This window comes from Rhincodon typus, chromosome 7 (genome assembly GCF_021869965.1).
Source record: "Rhincodon typus isolate 14 chromosome 7, sRhiTyp1.1, whole genome shotgun sequence".
NCBI classification, from domain to species: Eukaryota; Metazoa; Chordata; class Chondrichthyes; order Orectolobiformes; family Rhincodontidae; genus Rhincodon; species Rhincodon typus.
In genome coordinates, this window is record NC_063338.1 from 82301899 (window position 1) to 82317125 (window position 15227).

At 41.6% G+C, this 15227-nt stretch overlaps 1 protein-coding gene across 1 annotated transcript in view; it reads right to left on the reverse strand.

Moving 5' to 3' along the window:
- Positions 1-15227, reverse strand: part of LOC109927471 (zinc finger protein GLI2-like) — a 372063-nt gene that overhangs the window by 195930 nt on the left and 160906 nt on the right. The gene's annotated exons all lie outside the window — the stretch shown is intronic.

Consider the following 15227-nt stretch of genomic DNA (forward strand, 5'->3'; position numbering starts at 1 on the left):
GTCTGTTCAAATGCTGCTTCAAACCAATACTGTCCTCATCAAGTCACTGTTGTTGCAAGTTCTGAGATGACAGATTGACAGAGATCAGAAGAATCAGTGCATGAATGGGGAAGTGGCTAGAATATCTTTTGTGAAATAATTCTGTTTATGGGGGTCCATCTACCTTGCTAAGATGCAATATGTAGAAATATATGTGCAAACTTAAAATGCAAGAATAAATGAGGTCACCGACCACAACTGAAGCAGACTAAGCCATTTTGCCAAGCTGACTTATGTCTGATAGCAAAGAATATTAGACTGCTCTTGGTAGGATAAGTGAATCAATCAATCCCACCAAGGTCCATACATGCAATGTCTGTGCCGTCAATACTCTGAACTGATCGTGAGTCTCACAAGTAAAACAGGAAGTGATTTCTTGTATAAGATAACACAGTGTGGAGCTGGAGGAACACAGCAGGCCAGGCAGCATAGATGAGCCGGAAAGCTGACATTTCGGGTCAGGACCCTTCTTCAGAAATGGGGGAAGGGGAAGGGAGCTCTGAAATAACTAGAGAGAGGAGGGCTGGGGCTGGGGAAGATAGGTGGAAAGGTGATAGGTGAGTGCAGGTAGGGAATGGTGGGAGTTGGTCAGTGAGGTGGGAGGTGCGGATAGGTGGGAGAGAAGACGGACAGGTCAAGGAAGCAGGGATGAGAGGGAGGGTTGATTAAGGGATGAGGCCAGGGATAAGGAGATTTTGAAATTGGTAAAGTCCACATTGAGACCATCAGGTTGTAGGCTCCCAAGACAGAATATGAGGTGCTGCTCCTCCAGTTTCCGGATGGCGTCGCTGTGACACAGTACGTCATCAAGTAAACTACATAGTTAGGAAAACTGGCTACCACTTGATTAATCAATCTCTGGAAAAAGGCAGGGGCACACCAAATGGTATCACATGGCATTGGAGAAAACCTTCTAGTGTGACAGAGGCTCATATATGTCTCTTAGGGTGTGAAAGGAAGCTGCCAGAATATCATTAACAAATCAGCTTTCATAAGAAATCTGGCACTATGAACTGTTTCAATACAGTCTTCCAAATGAGGAATTAGGTAAGAAACTGCCTTTGTTACTGCATTGATTTTTCTGCCATCTATGTAGCATCTGACCAAACCTTCACATTTAGGCCCTAACTTGACTGGGGAACTCCAGCTACTATTTTTAGGTTCAATGAGATGGTTTTCTGCTTTCACCTGGGCATACTTCCCTGCACTTAAATGACAAGCATTCTGTTTTATTGGAGACAATTCTCCTCGATCATATTACGTATGGCTAAAGTTATCCACTCTGGTTTGCCTCTACATTAGATTCTTTGAGCAATCTTGATTGTCTTCTCATTGTTCTGGCTCTCAATGTGAAATGTGGAGGTGATAGCCTAGTGGTATTATTGCAGGTTTGAATCTCTCCATGCCAGATAGTGGAATTTGAATTCAATTTTTAAAAAATCTACAATTAAGATTCTAGTGATGACGACGAATCCATCGTCAATTGTCAGTAAAAACCCATCCAGTTCACTAATGTCCTTTAGTGAAGGAAGCTGCTATCCTCACCTGGTCTCGTCTACATGTAACTCCAGACCCACAGCAGTGTGGCTGACTTTTAACTGCCCTCTGGGCAATTAGATTTGGGCAGTGATGCCCACATTTCATGAACGAATAAAAAAAACGGTGTCTTAACCTTCCTAATAGCTCAGTGTTAGCTAACTGGATGATAGAAGGTTCCATTTTGGAATTGTTTAGGTCTCCTTCTGCTTCATTCACACTGTCTCTTTTATCTTCCATTGTCTTTACAGCCTTTCATACTTCCACTTTATCATTTCCCTCAATACACAGGCAGTTCCCAATTTACAAATATACAACTTACAAACACGATCCCATATGGGGTGTATTCACACTAATTATAAAGATCCAACATGCAAACATTTCCCCATACTGCAATCACAGAATCCCTACAGAGTGGAAACAGGCCCTTCGGCCTAACAAGACCACACCAACCCTCACAGCATCCCACCCAGACCCATCCCCCCATAACCCACCTAAATCTACACATCCCTGAGCACTATGGAGCAATTTCCCATGGCCAATCCACCTAACCTGCACATCTTTGGACTGTGGGAGGAAACTGGAGCACCCGGAGGAAACCTACCCAGCCATGGGGAGAACGTGCAAACTCCACACAGATAGTTGCCCGCAGGTGGGATCAAACCCGGGTCCCTGGCACTATGAGGCAGCAATGCTAACCACTGAGCCACCATGCCAGCCTGGCTATTGGCTATTTTATATTGTCCTGCATTGTATTCCGACTTGCTTAAAACCCGACATGCAAATGGACTCAAGAACAGAGCCTGCTCGCAACTCAGGGACTGCCTGTATTGATACAACAGGATTCTGTTCTTCCAGTCATCTGGAGTGTCAATCAGATAACTTACTTTACCAAACCTTTTCATTTCCTTATATGGACCACCGAACAATTTTTTTTGAATAGTTGACTCTATAAAGGCAGCAGTACTAACACCTTGTGCCCTGGCGGAAAAGTTAAGATTTGGCATCTTTATCAGCCCATTTCTTCATCATTGTGGGATGCTTTAAGATGCTCCTGAGCTATTTTGCACGCTCCAGAGATACAGATACATAGTCTAACATGGAGAATTCGTCTTTGATTTATTTCAGAGGACTTCGAATCTCATGTCCATAAAGCAATTCAAAAGGACTGAAACCAATAGATGCATTAGCTGAATCTCAGGTGAGAAACAACAGAAATTCCAGACCTATGTCACTATAGAAACATAGAAGGTAGGACCAGGAGTAGGCCATTTGGCCCATCAATATGATCATGGTTGAAAAACAAAAACAAACTTGCTGGAAAAGCTCAGCAGGTCTGGCAGCATCTGTGAAGAAACAAACAGAGTTAATGTTTCGGGTCCAGTGACCTTTCCTCAGAACTCTGTTTTTCCCTTCACAGATGCTGCCAGACCTGCTGAGCTTTTCCAGCAGCTTTGTTTTTGTTCCTGATTTACAGCATCCGCAGTTGTTTCGTTTTTTATTTAGTTGATCATCGTTGATCCTGTTTCCACTTTTTCCCCACACCCTTTGATCCCTTTAACCGTAAGAATTACATCTAACTCCTTCTTGAAAACATTCAATGTTTTGAACCTCAATCACTTTCTGTGATGGAGAATTCCACAGGCTCACCACTCTCTGGGTGAAGAAATTTCTTCTCATCTCAGTCCTAAATGATCTACCCCTTATCCCTAAACAGTGACCCCTGGTTCTGGACTCCTTGGTGATAAGGAACGTTGTTCCTACATTTACTCTGTCTAGTCCTGTTGGAACGTTACAGGTTGCTATGAGATTCCCCCTCCTTCTTTGAAATTCCTATGTCTACAGTCCTAACCGATTAAGTTTCTAGATCAGGATCTCTATCCTTCTGCCTATCACGAGAATATTCATGACCATATGCTCCAATCATTGTTTTGAAGATCTGGTGGTCCCTTTCTAAAGGTCTTTGTGTCTGTGGGTGGTATTTGTCACGTCGGGGTGGGGGGTTGGTGTTCAGATCAGTGACTGCGCTCAAACTTGTGCTCCACCAGACTAGGGATGAAGAACTATCAACAGTGATGAAGCAAGAGAGTTACGAGGCGCTCTGACATCCCTTGAGGCACCCCGTCTCCTCAGGGAGTCATGGATGTGCCAAGGTGCTCTGATAGGGTGGAATGAGGATGAGCAGCAAGGTTCTCCAAGATTTTTATCTCTGGGACACTCCAAAGAGCCCTGTCTCTCTGCCTCCTGTCTTCCAATGACTTGCATCAAAGAGAGCGCACCTGCACTTGGGCAGGGGACCTTCAGCAGGCCTGAGCTCCTCAGGCCTCAGTCCACCAAAGGATGGCTCACCCTGGGCAGCGAGGTAAAGCAGTCAGGAGGACACCTTTATCTCAGCGGTGGATGTTCGACACTGCATCTGAGTGCAGTGGTTGGAAAAGAAACAATAAGAAATGATAAGGGGACAGGTGTCTATGCAGAACGCCTTTATAAATACACATTTAATTCCATTTCGTTCATGCCTGCAGTATTTCTGCTGCTTTGCGCCTTGTTCCAGTTCATAATGTGGGCCCATTGATAAACCATTTACTGTGTCACATCAGCAGCAACAGTGTCTCTGAGCAGACAGAGCAACATTTGTAAAGTCGCAGTCTGGGAAAGCACACTAGTTCCCAACAGGTCTGTCCTGAAGTGTGACATGGGGTCCAAATTGGACATTTGCACTCTCTGTAATTTTGCGTTGAGACCGTAAATGTTAGAATATTACACAGAGCTCTAAATGGCCTATCGTTCACCCATTAGCCTTGCATTTCTTCCCACTGCCTGTTAACAGAACTGGATAGTTTTACTCAGTCTCTGCACTGAACGCACGCTGTTTGCAACAGAGGATAACGGCACTTGATGGAAGATCAGCAAAGCTTTCCAGTGGTAACGTAAAAAAGAAACACCTAATTTGTTCCCTTTGTTACTATGTAAAATGTGACAAATTGTTACACGCTCTGGGCATTTCCTCACTGCCAGCAGCTGCTACTCAAGGGAGAAAATACTGTAACAACAAAATAAACCCAAATCTTTCATAAAAACATATGTCACGATGATGGACAACTGGAGAGGGGGGTTGATATTAAATAGATTTAAAGCTGCCAAGGCTCCCGTAAGCAAGTGACATTCAGTGGCTCTCCTCACAGCTGTATAATGACTGTTCTGGGTCTTTGTAACAAAGTTTTTTTTCATCTCTCGAGATGCTCATGCCCTCTAGGCACAGCACTAGCCTCTTTTACATTAACCAAAAGTTACATTTTCTGCAGTGGTATAATTTGCAAGCACAGCTGGGACCAGAACAGAAAAAGCTACATTCAAGACAACGAGGAGGTGAGTTTAGATCAAAGGCCGTATGTATTCTCTTGCCTCTTTCCCCTGTTCCTGTACCTGATAGGATGTGACTTTTCATACTGAAAAGAGAAGGTGCATTTTTTTTTGGAAATTGAGACCCACAACTAGAGTAAAATGCGACCAACAACATGACTCTTTGACACACTTAAGTTGGTGCTGCCCAAATGGTACTTTTAAAGTGCCTGGCATGACTTTAAAAAATTTCATTTCAAATATTTCAAGCCGGTGAACCATGTGACTAGTTTCCTAATCAGTCTCCCAATACGTGCAACACACACAAAAAAACGATGAGACAGATTAACACGCAGATTTAGCTGAATTATTAACCAAATAACTGGGCACACATTTTTTGATACTGAGCCATTTTTGCCAAACAATTGATCTTCTATGATTGGTTCCACAGATTATTTGCTCTCAATATTGTATCAAACAAAGGCTTATGAATTGCTAACCAGTTTCTGTTTTCAATAAAACATGATGGCATATTTTAAGCTTAAACCCCAAAGCTAACAGAGTCTACAGGAGGTAACTCAACTTCTGGTTCAAATTAGGCTATGGTCTGATGGTAATAAAAAGATAGTTGGATGGGAAATATTTGAAGTCAACTTAAATCTCTGTGTTCCTCATCAAAATCATGAGATCATTTTATTCCTTTCCGTTAATTCCTCTGACATTTTATTATTATTCTGCTGGATGGTGGGATAATATTTCACTAGACCCTGCACAATGTACTGTTGAGTGTTTAACTGACTGCGAACAATCTGGACGTACTTATCAAGAGTACGGTCCTGAAAAAGAAAGTGGGCATAAAGCAGGAAGCATTACAAAGATTGATTTATTCAGAACAAACACTTCCTACTTTACGCTTATTATCATGGAACAGCTTAATACAGTCTAAAACTGTTTTGTGCATTCTAGGCTGGAACCAATTTGTGCTCTTATGCTGCACGCTTCCCCCACTTTCTCAAACTCCATCCTTTTCTGATGCTGCCAAGTTATGTTGAGATGTAGTCTCACAGTGCCAGCTACTCCACAGTGCATTAGGTTACTGACTGATCATCGTATGAGAGTTTAGACAATGACTTCAGCAACCTGTTTAACTACACGTTATGCTGTAGTCCAGTGTGCTTGGGTCCTCACCTACACTCACTTCCGACTGGGGTCATCAAATGGCAGGCAGGAGCTCACTTCTCTCTCCTTAGTCATGGAGAGCTGAGGCAACTGGACAGTCTATATCACAACGGCCTTCAAACCACAGTTTCGTGTCCCCTATTCCTCTCTTAAGCCAGCGTGACAACTCTCAATGTTAAAACAAAAAAAATCCCATGTACTCGAACTTCCACTCTGCTAAAGCAGGTATTGATGATAATTTCCAATGCCCACCATCAGCTTTTCTTGTCCACCTTTACAGAGGGAAGCATTAATGCTAAGTCCTTTGCCTTCCTGTCTTACCTTGGGCAAATACCAATCACATCAATCCTGGAATAATAAGGCAATCTGTTTATTAATGCTGTTTTCTCATTTCATTTGTACAATCATGCGCAAGGTAGTGCATGTATGGAATAAACTGCCTGAGGAAGGGGTGGAGGCTGGTACAATTACAATATTTAAAAAGCATCTGGATGGGTACATGAATAGGAAGAGTTTAGAGGGATATGAGCAAAATGCTGGCAAACGGGACCAAATTAATTTAGGATATCTGGCCAGTATGGACGAGTTGGACTGAAGAGTCTGTTTCCATGCTGTACATCTCTAAAATTGCTGACCACTGAGCTCCTGTCCTAGTTCATCATCTGACCTGTTTGTAAACAGCTAAACTTTTGATGGGTGAACTTGGGAGCGACAAATGTGAGATTCACTGAATTTGCTTCTTGCCATCTTTCCCCCTCAATTAAACACTTGCCTGTTTCTTCCTAACCAATTAATAGAATTGGTTGGCATGTCAGTAACTACAAGACACAGACTTTTTTTTTATTTTGACACATCAGCAAAGGAGGAAGGCCATTTGGCCCACTAGGTCCATGCCAGCTCTCTCTGTACAGGAATCTAGCCAGTCTCATTCCCCCTGCTTTAAACATGGAGATCTGCAGTTTGTCTTCGTCAGAACTGCTTTGAGATCGTTGATCATCTCTGCTGCTAACATCTTCCATGTCATGACCACTCACCAAGACAACCTTCTCCTGGGTGAAGAGAAGGAGATTTTCTTTATGCAATGGTCTGGCATGCTCTGTGCGTTAGGGGATTCAACAGTAAGTTTTAATAACCAATTGGGTATATTTTAAAAAGAAAGAAGTTTGCAGGGCTATGCAGAATAAAAGCAAACGTGTGGAAATAAGTGTTTAACTCTTTTGGGGAGCTTGCATAAACATGATAGATCAAATGACCTCCTTCTGTGCTGGATTATCCAATTATTCTCCAGTGCAACTGTTTGAAGGATGGTTTAAGAATCAAAACATAAATAACGCAATAAACTGAGCAGCAATTATTTTATTCAGTAACACAAACCCAGATGTTCAGAAGCATTATTTGATTTTAAACCTCCTTAATTACTGCACCTCCAGTATAAATACCCATCTCCTAATAGATCAAGATGGCACGGTGGCGGCAAGCTGGGAAGTGTTTGAGCTCTGTTCCCGCTCCTGCTCACCTGGCCGGCTGCATTCATCTCTATTCTTTATTTTTGTTTTGCTTCTTCATTTCTCTTTTGTGTCAAAGTTCACCTTTTCTTCTCCACTGCGGCTGTGAGAGCCTGTTGTGACAGCCTGGCTGATCCGAATGTCAGTTCCTTGTGGCCGTAGCGGCTGCGGCCTATTGAAGACTTCATTGTCTGTCGGTGGGCCGGGTCCGTTCCTCCTCCTGGCGGCAGTGCGGTTGCTTTCAGCGGTGGCAGCACGGTGGCTCCAGTTTGTTCCTCGTGACTATGTCGGCCAAGAGGCGACAACTGAAATGGTGACGGTTTCAGCGTTGGCAACTTGGTGGGTTCAGTCTGTCCCTCCTTGCTATGGCAGCGATGCAGTCGCTTCGGCGTTCCCTTTGGCGGTGGCAGAGTGGTGGGCGCGGTCTGGAAATCCTTGATTTGGCGACCTCAGGGGTGGCTTTGGCAATGGTGTCACATAGCAATCCAGAAATCCAGGAGGCATGGAGGGAACAAACGATCAACTTTGTCTCGATTATTTCTTTTTACAATTTCTGCAATTAAAATTGCGCCAAATTGTGGCGACTTATACACATCTCACTGTGTTTTTGTGAATACGAGTGACAATAAATTGCTATAAATCTTCAAACGATCAAGAGAGCACCTAACAATCCAGATGCACAAAATTAACAAACAAATGCAGAATGGCGGTAAGTAATAAATTGTCTCTCTTGTTTAATCAAGCACTTTCCCTGGGGGAGAATTTGTTTGGCATCACCTGCACTGTGTGATGATCTTTCCTTCTTCCCCCTCCAGCTAGAAGCGTCTGTGAGGTAGTCTAACCTTTATCTCAAGGAACTGAAAACATTCCAACTGGGAAACAATCCAAGCACAAAGGAAGATGAACAGACAGGCTCAGTGTGCAGTTGTGGCCTGTTTTAACACAAGCAAAGAAATACTGCTATAACAAACAGCAAACTGAGCGAGAAACTTGACTGCAGTTCAGGCTGCTGTGATTTAGTTAGAACTGAACTCTATCCTTCTTCTGATTTTAATATTTCTTCAGTGAGGTTTATGAATGTCACAGAATCAAGGTGCATAAAAAACAGTAATTTGGTCCATCTTGCCTGAGCTGCTTCTTTGAAAGAGCTGTCTGATAAGTCCCACTCCATCAGCCCTTTCCCCGTGGACTTGCAAATTTTTCCTTTTAAGTCTTCATACCTTTACTTCTGCGGAAATGGGAAGAAGGGATGGGAAATGGTCGGTTACATTTTCAGCAATCTCTTGTCCCAGAAGCATTGGGATTTACCTTTGAGGAATCAGGTGGATCCTACTGGGTGGTCCTTATCTAGCAGTTCAACGGATAATTGGCAAGATTAACATGTGGACTTATTACATCCTGTCATTCATACACCTACAAGCTCACATTTGTCGGTCACTGTGAGATTGCTATAAACTGAATACACCATGTGATAGTAAAGTGGTTATGTTACGTAGGAACATATGAAATGATCGCGGTTGACATGTTTGTGTTTTGAATTCCACTTTTCCCAGTAACCTTTGATTCGCCTGTCCATGTGCACAGTTTTGGTCTCCTTATTTAAAGGAGTAATCCAAATGCATCGGAGGTGGTTCAGAGGAGGTTTATTTGATTGATACCTGAAATAAGTGGGTTTTCTCATATGGATAAGTAGGACAGGCTGGGCTTGTTTCCAATGGAGTTTAGAAGAGGGAGGGGATTTCATTCAAGTGTATAAGATCCCGAACGGCCTTGACTGGGCGAACTTGGAAAGGATGATTCTCTTCTGGGTCAGACCAGAACAAGGGAGAGCTATCCTCTTCGGGACACGGATGAAGAGAATTTTCTCTCAGAGAGTTGTGCAAATTTGAAGTCTCTGCCTCAGAAAGCAATGGTTGTTGAATACTTTTAAGGTGGAGGTAAAATCTGTCCACCGTAATAGAGTTTCATGGCCAAATGTGGTCAATGCAATACCACTACACTCCCATGACAATTTGCTTTAAAAAGCAGGAATGGTAAATCTTAGTTTTCGATAAACCGCATAGCATTTTGTTATATGTGAAAACAAAGTGCTTGCCTTCAGTTTTATTGAGAAATGGAAACAAAACTCCAATGCCCTGACTATGAGGAGGACAGATAAGCCAAGTATGACTGGCTAGGTAACTGGAAGCTTGAGTCTAAAAGCCTGCAGATTGAAGCGAGATTTCATGATTGAAGAAGGCATGGAGATTTACATTGGGAAGTCTCTGAAAGCAAGAATTTGTGAAGGTGAAATCATTCTTGGGTCAGCATCCATAATGGCTTATTTGGGGCTTCGGAAGAACAAGGGACAAAAGTTCAGAGGAGCATTGGCCAAATGGAATCATTAAGATAAAGTGACCTAAAAAGAAATGTCTAACTGAAAATATGATAGCGTATAAAGGAGAGGCTCCATGGATTCAGAACTATGTGCTTGATATCACAATGTTTACGTATGTGAAACAATTTAGTGTAAACTCTATATGCGGGACAAAGAATAATCAGCAGCCCTAGTAAATCTGGAGTTAGTGAAGCTTTAAACATTTCCTCACTGCCCTTGAGATTTTGTGCAACAACTTGCCTTGATTCTTTCAATGCAAGTTGAGCTCAAAGCAGCCCAACAGCGCTATCAACATTCAAGAAAAAGATAACTCCCGAACTGTCTAATTCCTCCACTTTACAGGGATTTAAAGTTGAAGTCGCCTAGCTATTGTTTATAACAGCTAAATCTGAACTCAATTGTGTAAAGACTCCAACTCAGAATCTCCCAAAACAAAAGCTAAGTACCAAGAGCTTAGCAACTAAAATAAAGTAGACCCAAAAATCTTAGCAATTCAGAGCAGATGAAGACACTTTCCTGGGGATACAGTAATTGCCTTTCCCTGTGACTTATTAGATATAACTTCAGGGCAACCTCATTCATTCAAATGTAAACCTTAAGGTAAGGAGAACAGTATAATTAAAATCCTACATTTAATTCGTAACTGACAGTTGATTTACTCCATGTTAACATCTTTTTACAGTTTACTGTTAACAACCTGATCATTTTTCTTCCCCTCGGTTCTATTCTTAAATCCTTCTCTTTCCCTTCCCCCAGAATTATTCACTGTTTCTGAACCAGAGAGAGAGCAAGCAGTAACCACCTAAACTTAAATAGAAAGTCAAAACAAATTAAGACAGTAAGTGAAGTATACTCATTTATAATTGAGATATGTCACCATATTTAAATCAAAATGAGTGAGTATCATGAAGATGAAATGGGGCTTGTAAGTCCACTTAAAGTGTGAGTAAGGTCACTATGTAACTACATGAGTGAAACACAAGCCTTTTTCTCTTCCCTCCAAATCACCATCTCTCCTTTTGGGAATGCATCTTGACTTCAACTTGGTGCTTCTTCATTCCTCACTCAGCCTCTTTGCTCCAACCTCAACTTAACCAAACTACTGGCATTAACTTTAAGATGTGAGGCTTGACTCACAGTCAGCCCTGAGTCAGAAGGCTGTGCGTTCAAGCCCCAATATAAGAAGTGCAGCACATCATTTTTGCTGATATTGTGGTGCAGTACAGAAGGGGTGCTACACTGGCACTGCCTTTTGGGTAAGACGTTAAACAGACAGCCTGATTGAATTGTCAAATGGATGTAAAAGATCTAATGTCAATATTTGAAGAAGAGCAGATATGGTTTCGCCAATGGTCTGTTAAAAATTTGTCCCTTAACAACATCATTAAAATAGATGATCTGTTATCTTATTTCACGTTTGGCAAACTTCCTCGGAGCATCAGGTATAGGAGCATAATTAGGCCATTGGCCCATCAAACCTTCAGCACCAGTCGATCATGGCTGATATGTTTTTCAACCCCATTCTCCTGCCCTCTCCTCATAACCCTTGATCCTCTTACCAATCAAGAATCTATCTCTGTCTTAAATACACTCAGTGATTTGGGCTCCACAACCTTATCTGGCAATGAGTTCCACAGATTCACCACACTAACTGAAGAAATTCACCCTCACCTCAGTTCTAAGGGTTGTCCTTTAACTATGAAGCTGTGCCCTCCAATCATTGTCTTTCTTACCAGTGGAAATATCTTCTCCACGTCCACTCTATCCAAACCTCTCAGTATTCTGTAAGTTTCAATGAGATTCTTCCTCATCCTTGTAAACTCAAAGTATAAACCCAGAATCCTCAACCGTTCCTCATAATTACAAGCCCTTCATCCCTGGGACATTCTCAAAAACCTCCTCCAAGGCCAGCACATCCTTCCTTAGATACGGGGCGCAAAACTGCTCACAATATTCCAAATGCAGTCTGACCACAGCCTTGAACAGCATGAGCAGTATATCCATGCTCTTGTATTCTAATCTTCTTAGAATGAATGCTAACATTCCATTTGCCTTCCTAACTAGCAATTGAACCTGATGATTATTAACTTCAAAAGTGTGGTGATAAAATTGTGCAAGTCACTATACAAATGCAAGTTCTGCTTTGTCCTTATAGTTGTAAGGTTTGCCATGCCTAAATCTAGGAAGGGAAAGGGTTTCCACTTGACTGATACAAATAAAGACAGATCAGTTCTGGGGCTTTTTCTCCCGTGAAGGAAAATTATTTGTAGAGCTTGACAGCATCTAATAACTTGAGACTATGCATGGAAATTGAAGATGTAATTGCAAATATGAAAAAAACATTCTACATACTAAATTTATGAATTATCTGTTCCCAGGAGGGAACCTCGTCCACCAGGTCCATGTATCTGTAACACTGGGCATATGACACTCACTTTACATTTTAAAGTTTTCTAGGCATCCAATCAAAAGGTAGGACAGCCCCCTTCAAAGCTGGGCAGGCACAATTTGTACAGATTCTAAAACTTCACACCACAGCCCGGCAGCACATCCTCTACCATTTCATTTTGGGGGCAGAAATCACAGCTTGGTTAATCTCAGCAGAAAATCTGACAGGAGTGAAAAGAGGTGGCAGTTATGGAAAACATATTTTGCTTTGTGTTCAGTGTCAATCTGAGTATTCCCGAGCCTTCAGTAATGGATTAACAATTGCCAACGGAAAAAAAAAGTTGGATTACGAATAAACTTTGATCTCATTCAAGTCCTACTAATGGCTATTAATAGGAAGCTCACACAGATACCTACCATACAGGCTCTCTTACAAAGGGCTATTTAAAAATAGGTCAGGCTCTGAAGTTACTGCAAACTACTTCTGTAGATTAATGCACTTTGCAACAGTGGTGGATTGACTACTTAGGTGGAGCCAAGGGGAGGACTGGCAAAAGTTTGTTGTGATAAACTGATATTTTTCCACAATTGAAATCTTTTAGCAATCTTGAGTCATAAGCATATATGTAACTGTGCTTTCACTTATGGTTCCTGATTGACGGGACGATGAAGCAAATTCGAAAATGTCGTGGCATAGTTGCTGAATCTGACCCTGCGCACTGAATCAAAACACTGAACAACTCACGGCAAATAATTCCATTTTGAATCCAATTGATTATGTGTAGTGTTAACTGCCTAGGCCTCACACAAACCAGCTCCTTCCCCTGTCAGTGAGCACAATGCTCTTTATGATGCAAGAGTAGTCAACTAAATCAGGGGCTTTTTTTTAAGAAAAAAGACTCTTTCGTGTGAAGCGTTTCATTTACAAAGTAAAAGGGACCACGGTTTCTTTTGTGTGGGAAAACAATCAGTAGAAAATGGCATTTCTCTTTCCATCAGTGACTGTGTATAAAGTGTAGATTCTTCCTGCTCACACACCAGGAATCATAGACTCAGCAAAGAAAATGCTTTTGTTGCTGTTAATGAAGGTGAACGTGTCTTTGAGTTAAAGCCATCTAGCTCGAAAATAATCAGTCAAAAGTTTCGAATGTCACTTGCTTCACAAGTAGTTATTAAGATTCATTTCCTGCCCAGATTAGTTGTAACTTCAGAACATACCCTGCATGAAATAACAATTTTTTTTTTTTAATGGCTAATTATCAGTTACTCCATGCCAGACATTTACGTCTATTTTTTAATCCTGACAACTATCAGTCATTACTGGAAGAATGGTTGTATCAGACATCTTTAATGTGTTGTCTTTCAGGGCGAGGCTAACCAGACTGAACAGAATCAAGCACAAAGCAATTTTAAGAGATCAGTATTAAGGACATTTGCTCATCACTTAAACCATTGTTAAATGGGGAATAAAATGAGGCTATCCAGAATTATTTTCAGGTATATAATTGCAGACTTCTTCATGGTATCTCTATTACCAACTATCAATTGCATACATAGTGGATCACATGTGATGATACACATGGAAATCGGGACTAAGATTTAACACAGTGTGGAGCTGGAGGAACACAGCAGGCCAGGCAGCATCAGAGAAGCAGGAAAGTTGATGTTTCAGTTCGGAACCTGGGTTCAATTCCCAACGGTTCCTGCCCTTTTCATTAGGGATTCCTTGTTTAATCTTCTCTCAAATGTGATGTTGTTTATCCAGCCTAAGACAACTGTTGACCGAACAAGCTTCATATGATTGAACTAAGGGTGTTAATATTTAGAGCTCCCACTTTGGCCCCATCGAAAAATGTTCCTTCTTGCTATTTTGTGAATAATGAACTGATCTTGGAGTTTCTTTCCTCTGTTCCACAAACACTTCTGCTTCTCTTCTTCTTTTATTCTCATTTCTTCATTCCCAATTTGGTAGGAATAATGAGGAGAGGCAGGATAAACTGCCGAGTGACCAGAGAGTGTTGTGGTAATGGCACAGATATCACAAGCTAATTAACTTCTTTCTCTGCTGTGACCATTCATTAGTTTTACACCAACAGTAAAGGCATCACTATAAATCCTGTAATTGTGGTGGAATTGTTTATTTTTATGATGAAATAGAAATTCTATTCAGTATTCTAAAGATTCACAATGTTTTGAGGCAAGAAATGTCTCGTCACATCAGGCCTAAGTGACAGACATATTATCTGGAGAATGTGAGTCCAGTTCTAGACACTCCAGCCAGGGGGAAAAGCCTCTCACCAGCTCCACTATCAAACTGTCTCTGAATTTCAGATTTTACAAAGAGCGAAAATGGGAAATGAGAGAGATGGACAGACAGAGACTGAGAGAGTGAACGAGGGTGAGGTGGATACGCCGAGAGAGACAAATAGAGACAAATACCGAGGTAGACACTGAAAGGACTAATTCTCCATTCGATATGGCTGTTAACTGACAGAAAGGTGAATATCTAAGCAGAGCCTTTCACCACCTCCGGGCAATGGAAGGAGCATTACAGCTCTTGAAGTCCTTTTTAAAGTTGTAAAGTTGACTGTTGCAATCTAATAAGAGACAGAGACAGAGAGAGAGAGATTTTGATAAATATACTGATTCCACAGATGAAGTTGATAATTTCTGCCAGTGTTATATTACTGAAATGCATAACTAACCTGGTTTCTCAACTCCTTTCGCCTGCCTTTTCCCTGTGATCTTTGAGCTCCTTAACAATCAAGAACCTACCTATCTCTGTCTTAAAAATACTCAAAGACCTGGCCTCCACGGCAATGAATTCCATAGATTCACCACTCTCTGGCTGAAGAAGTTTC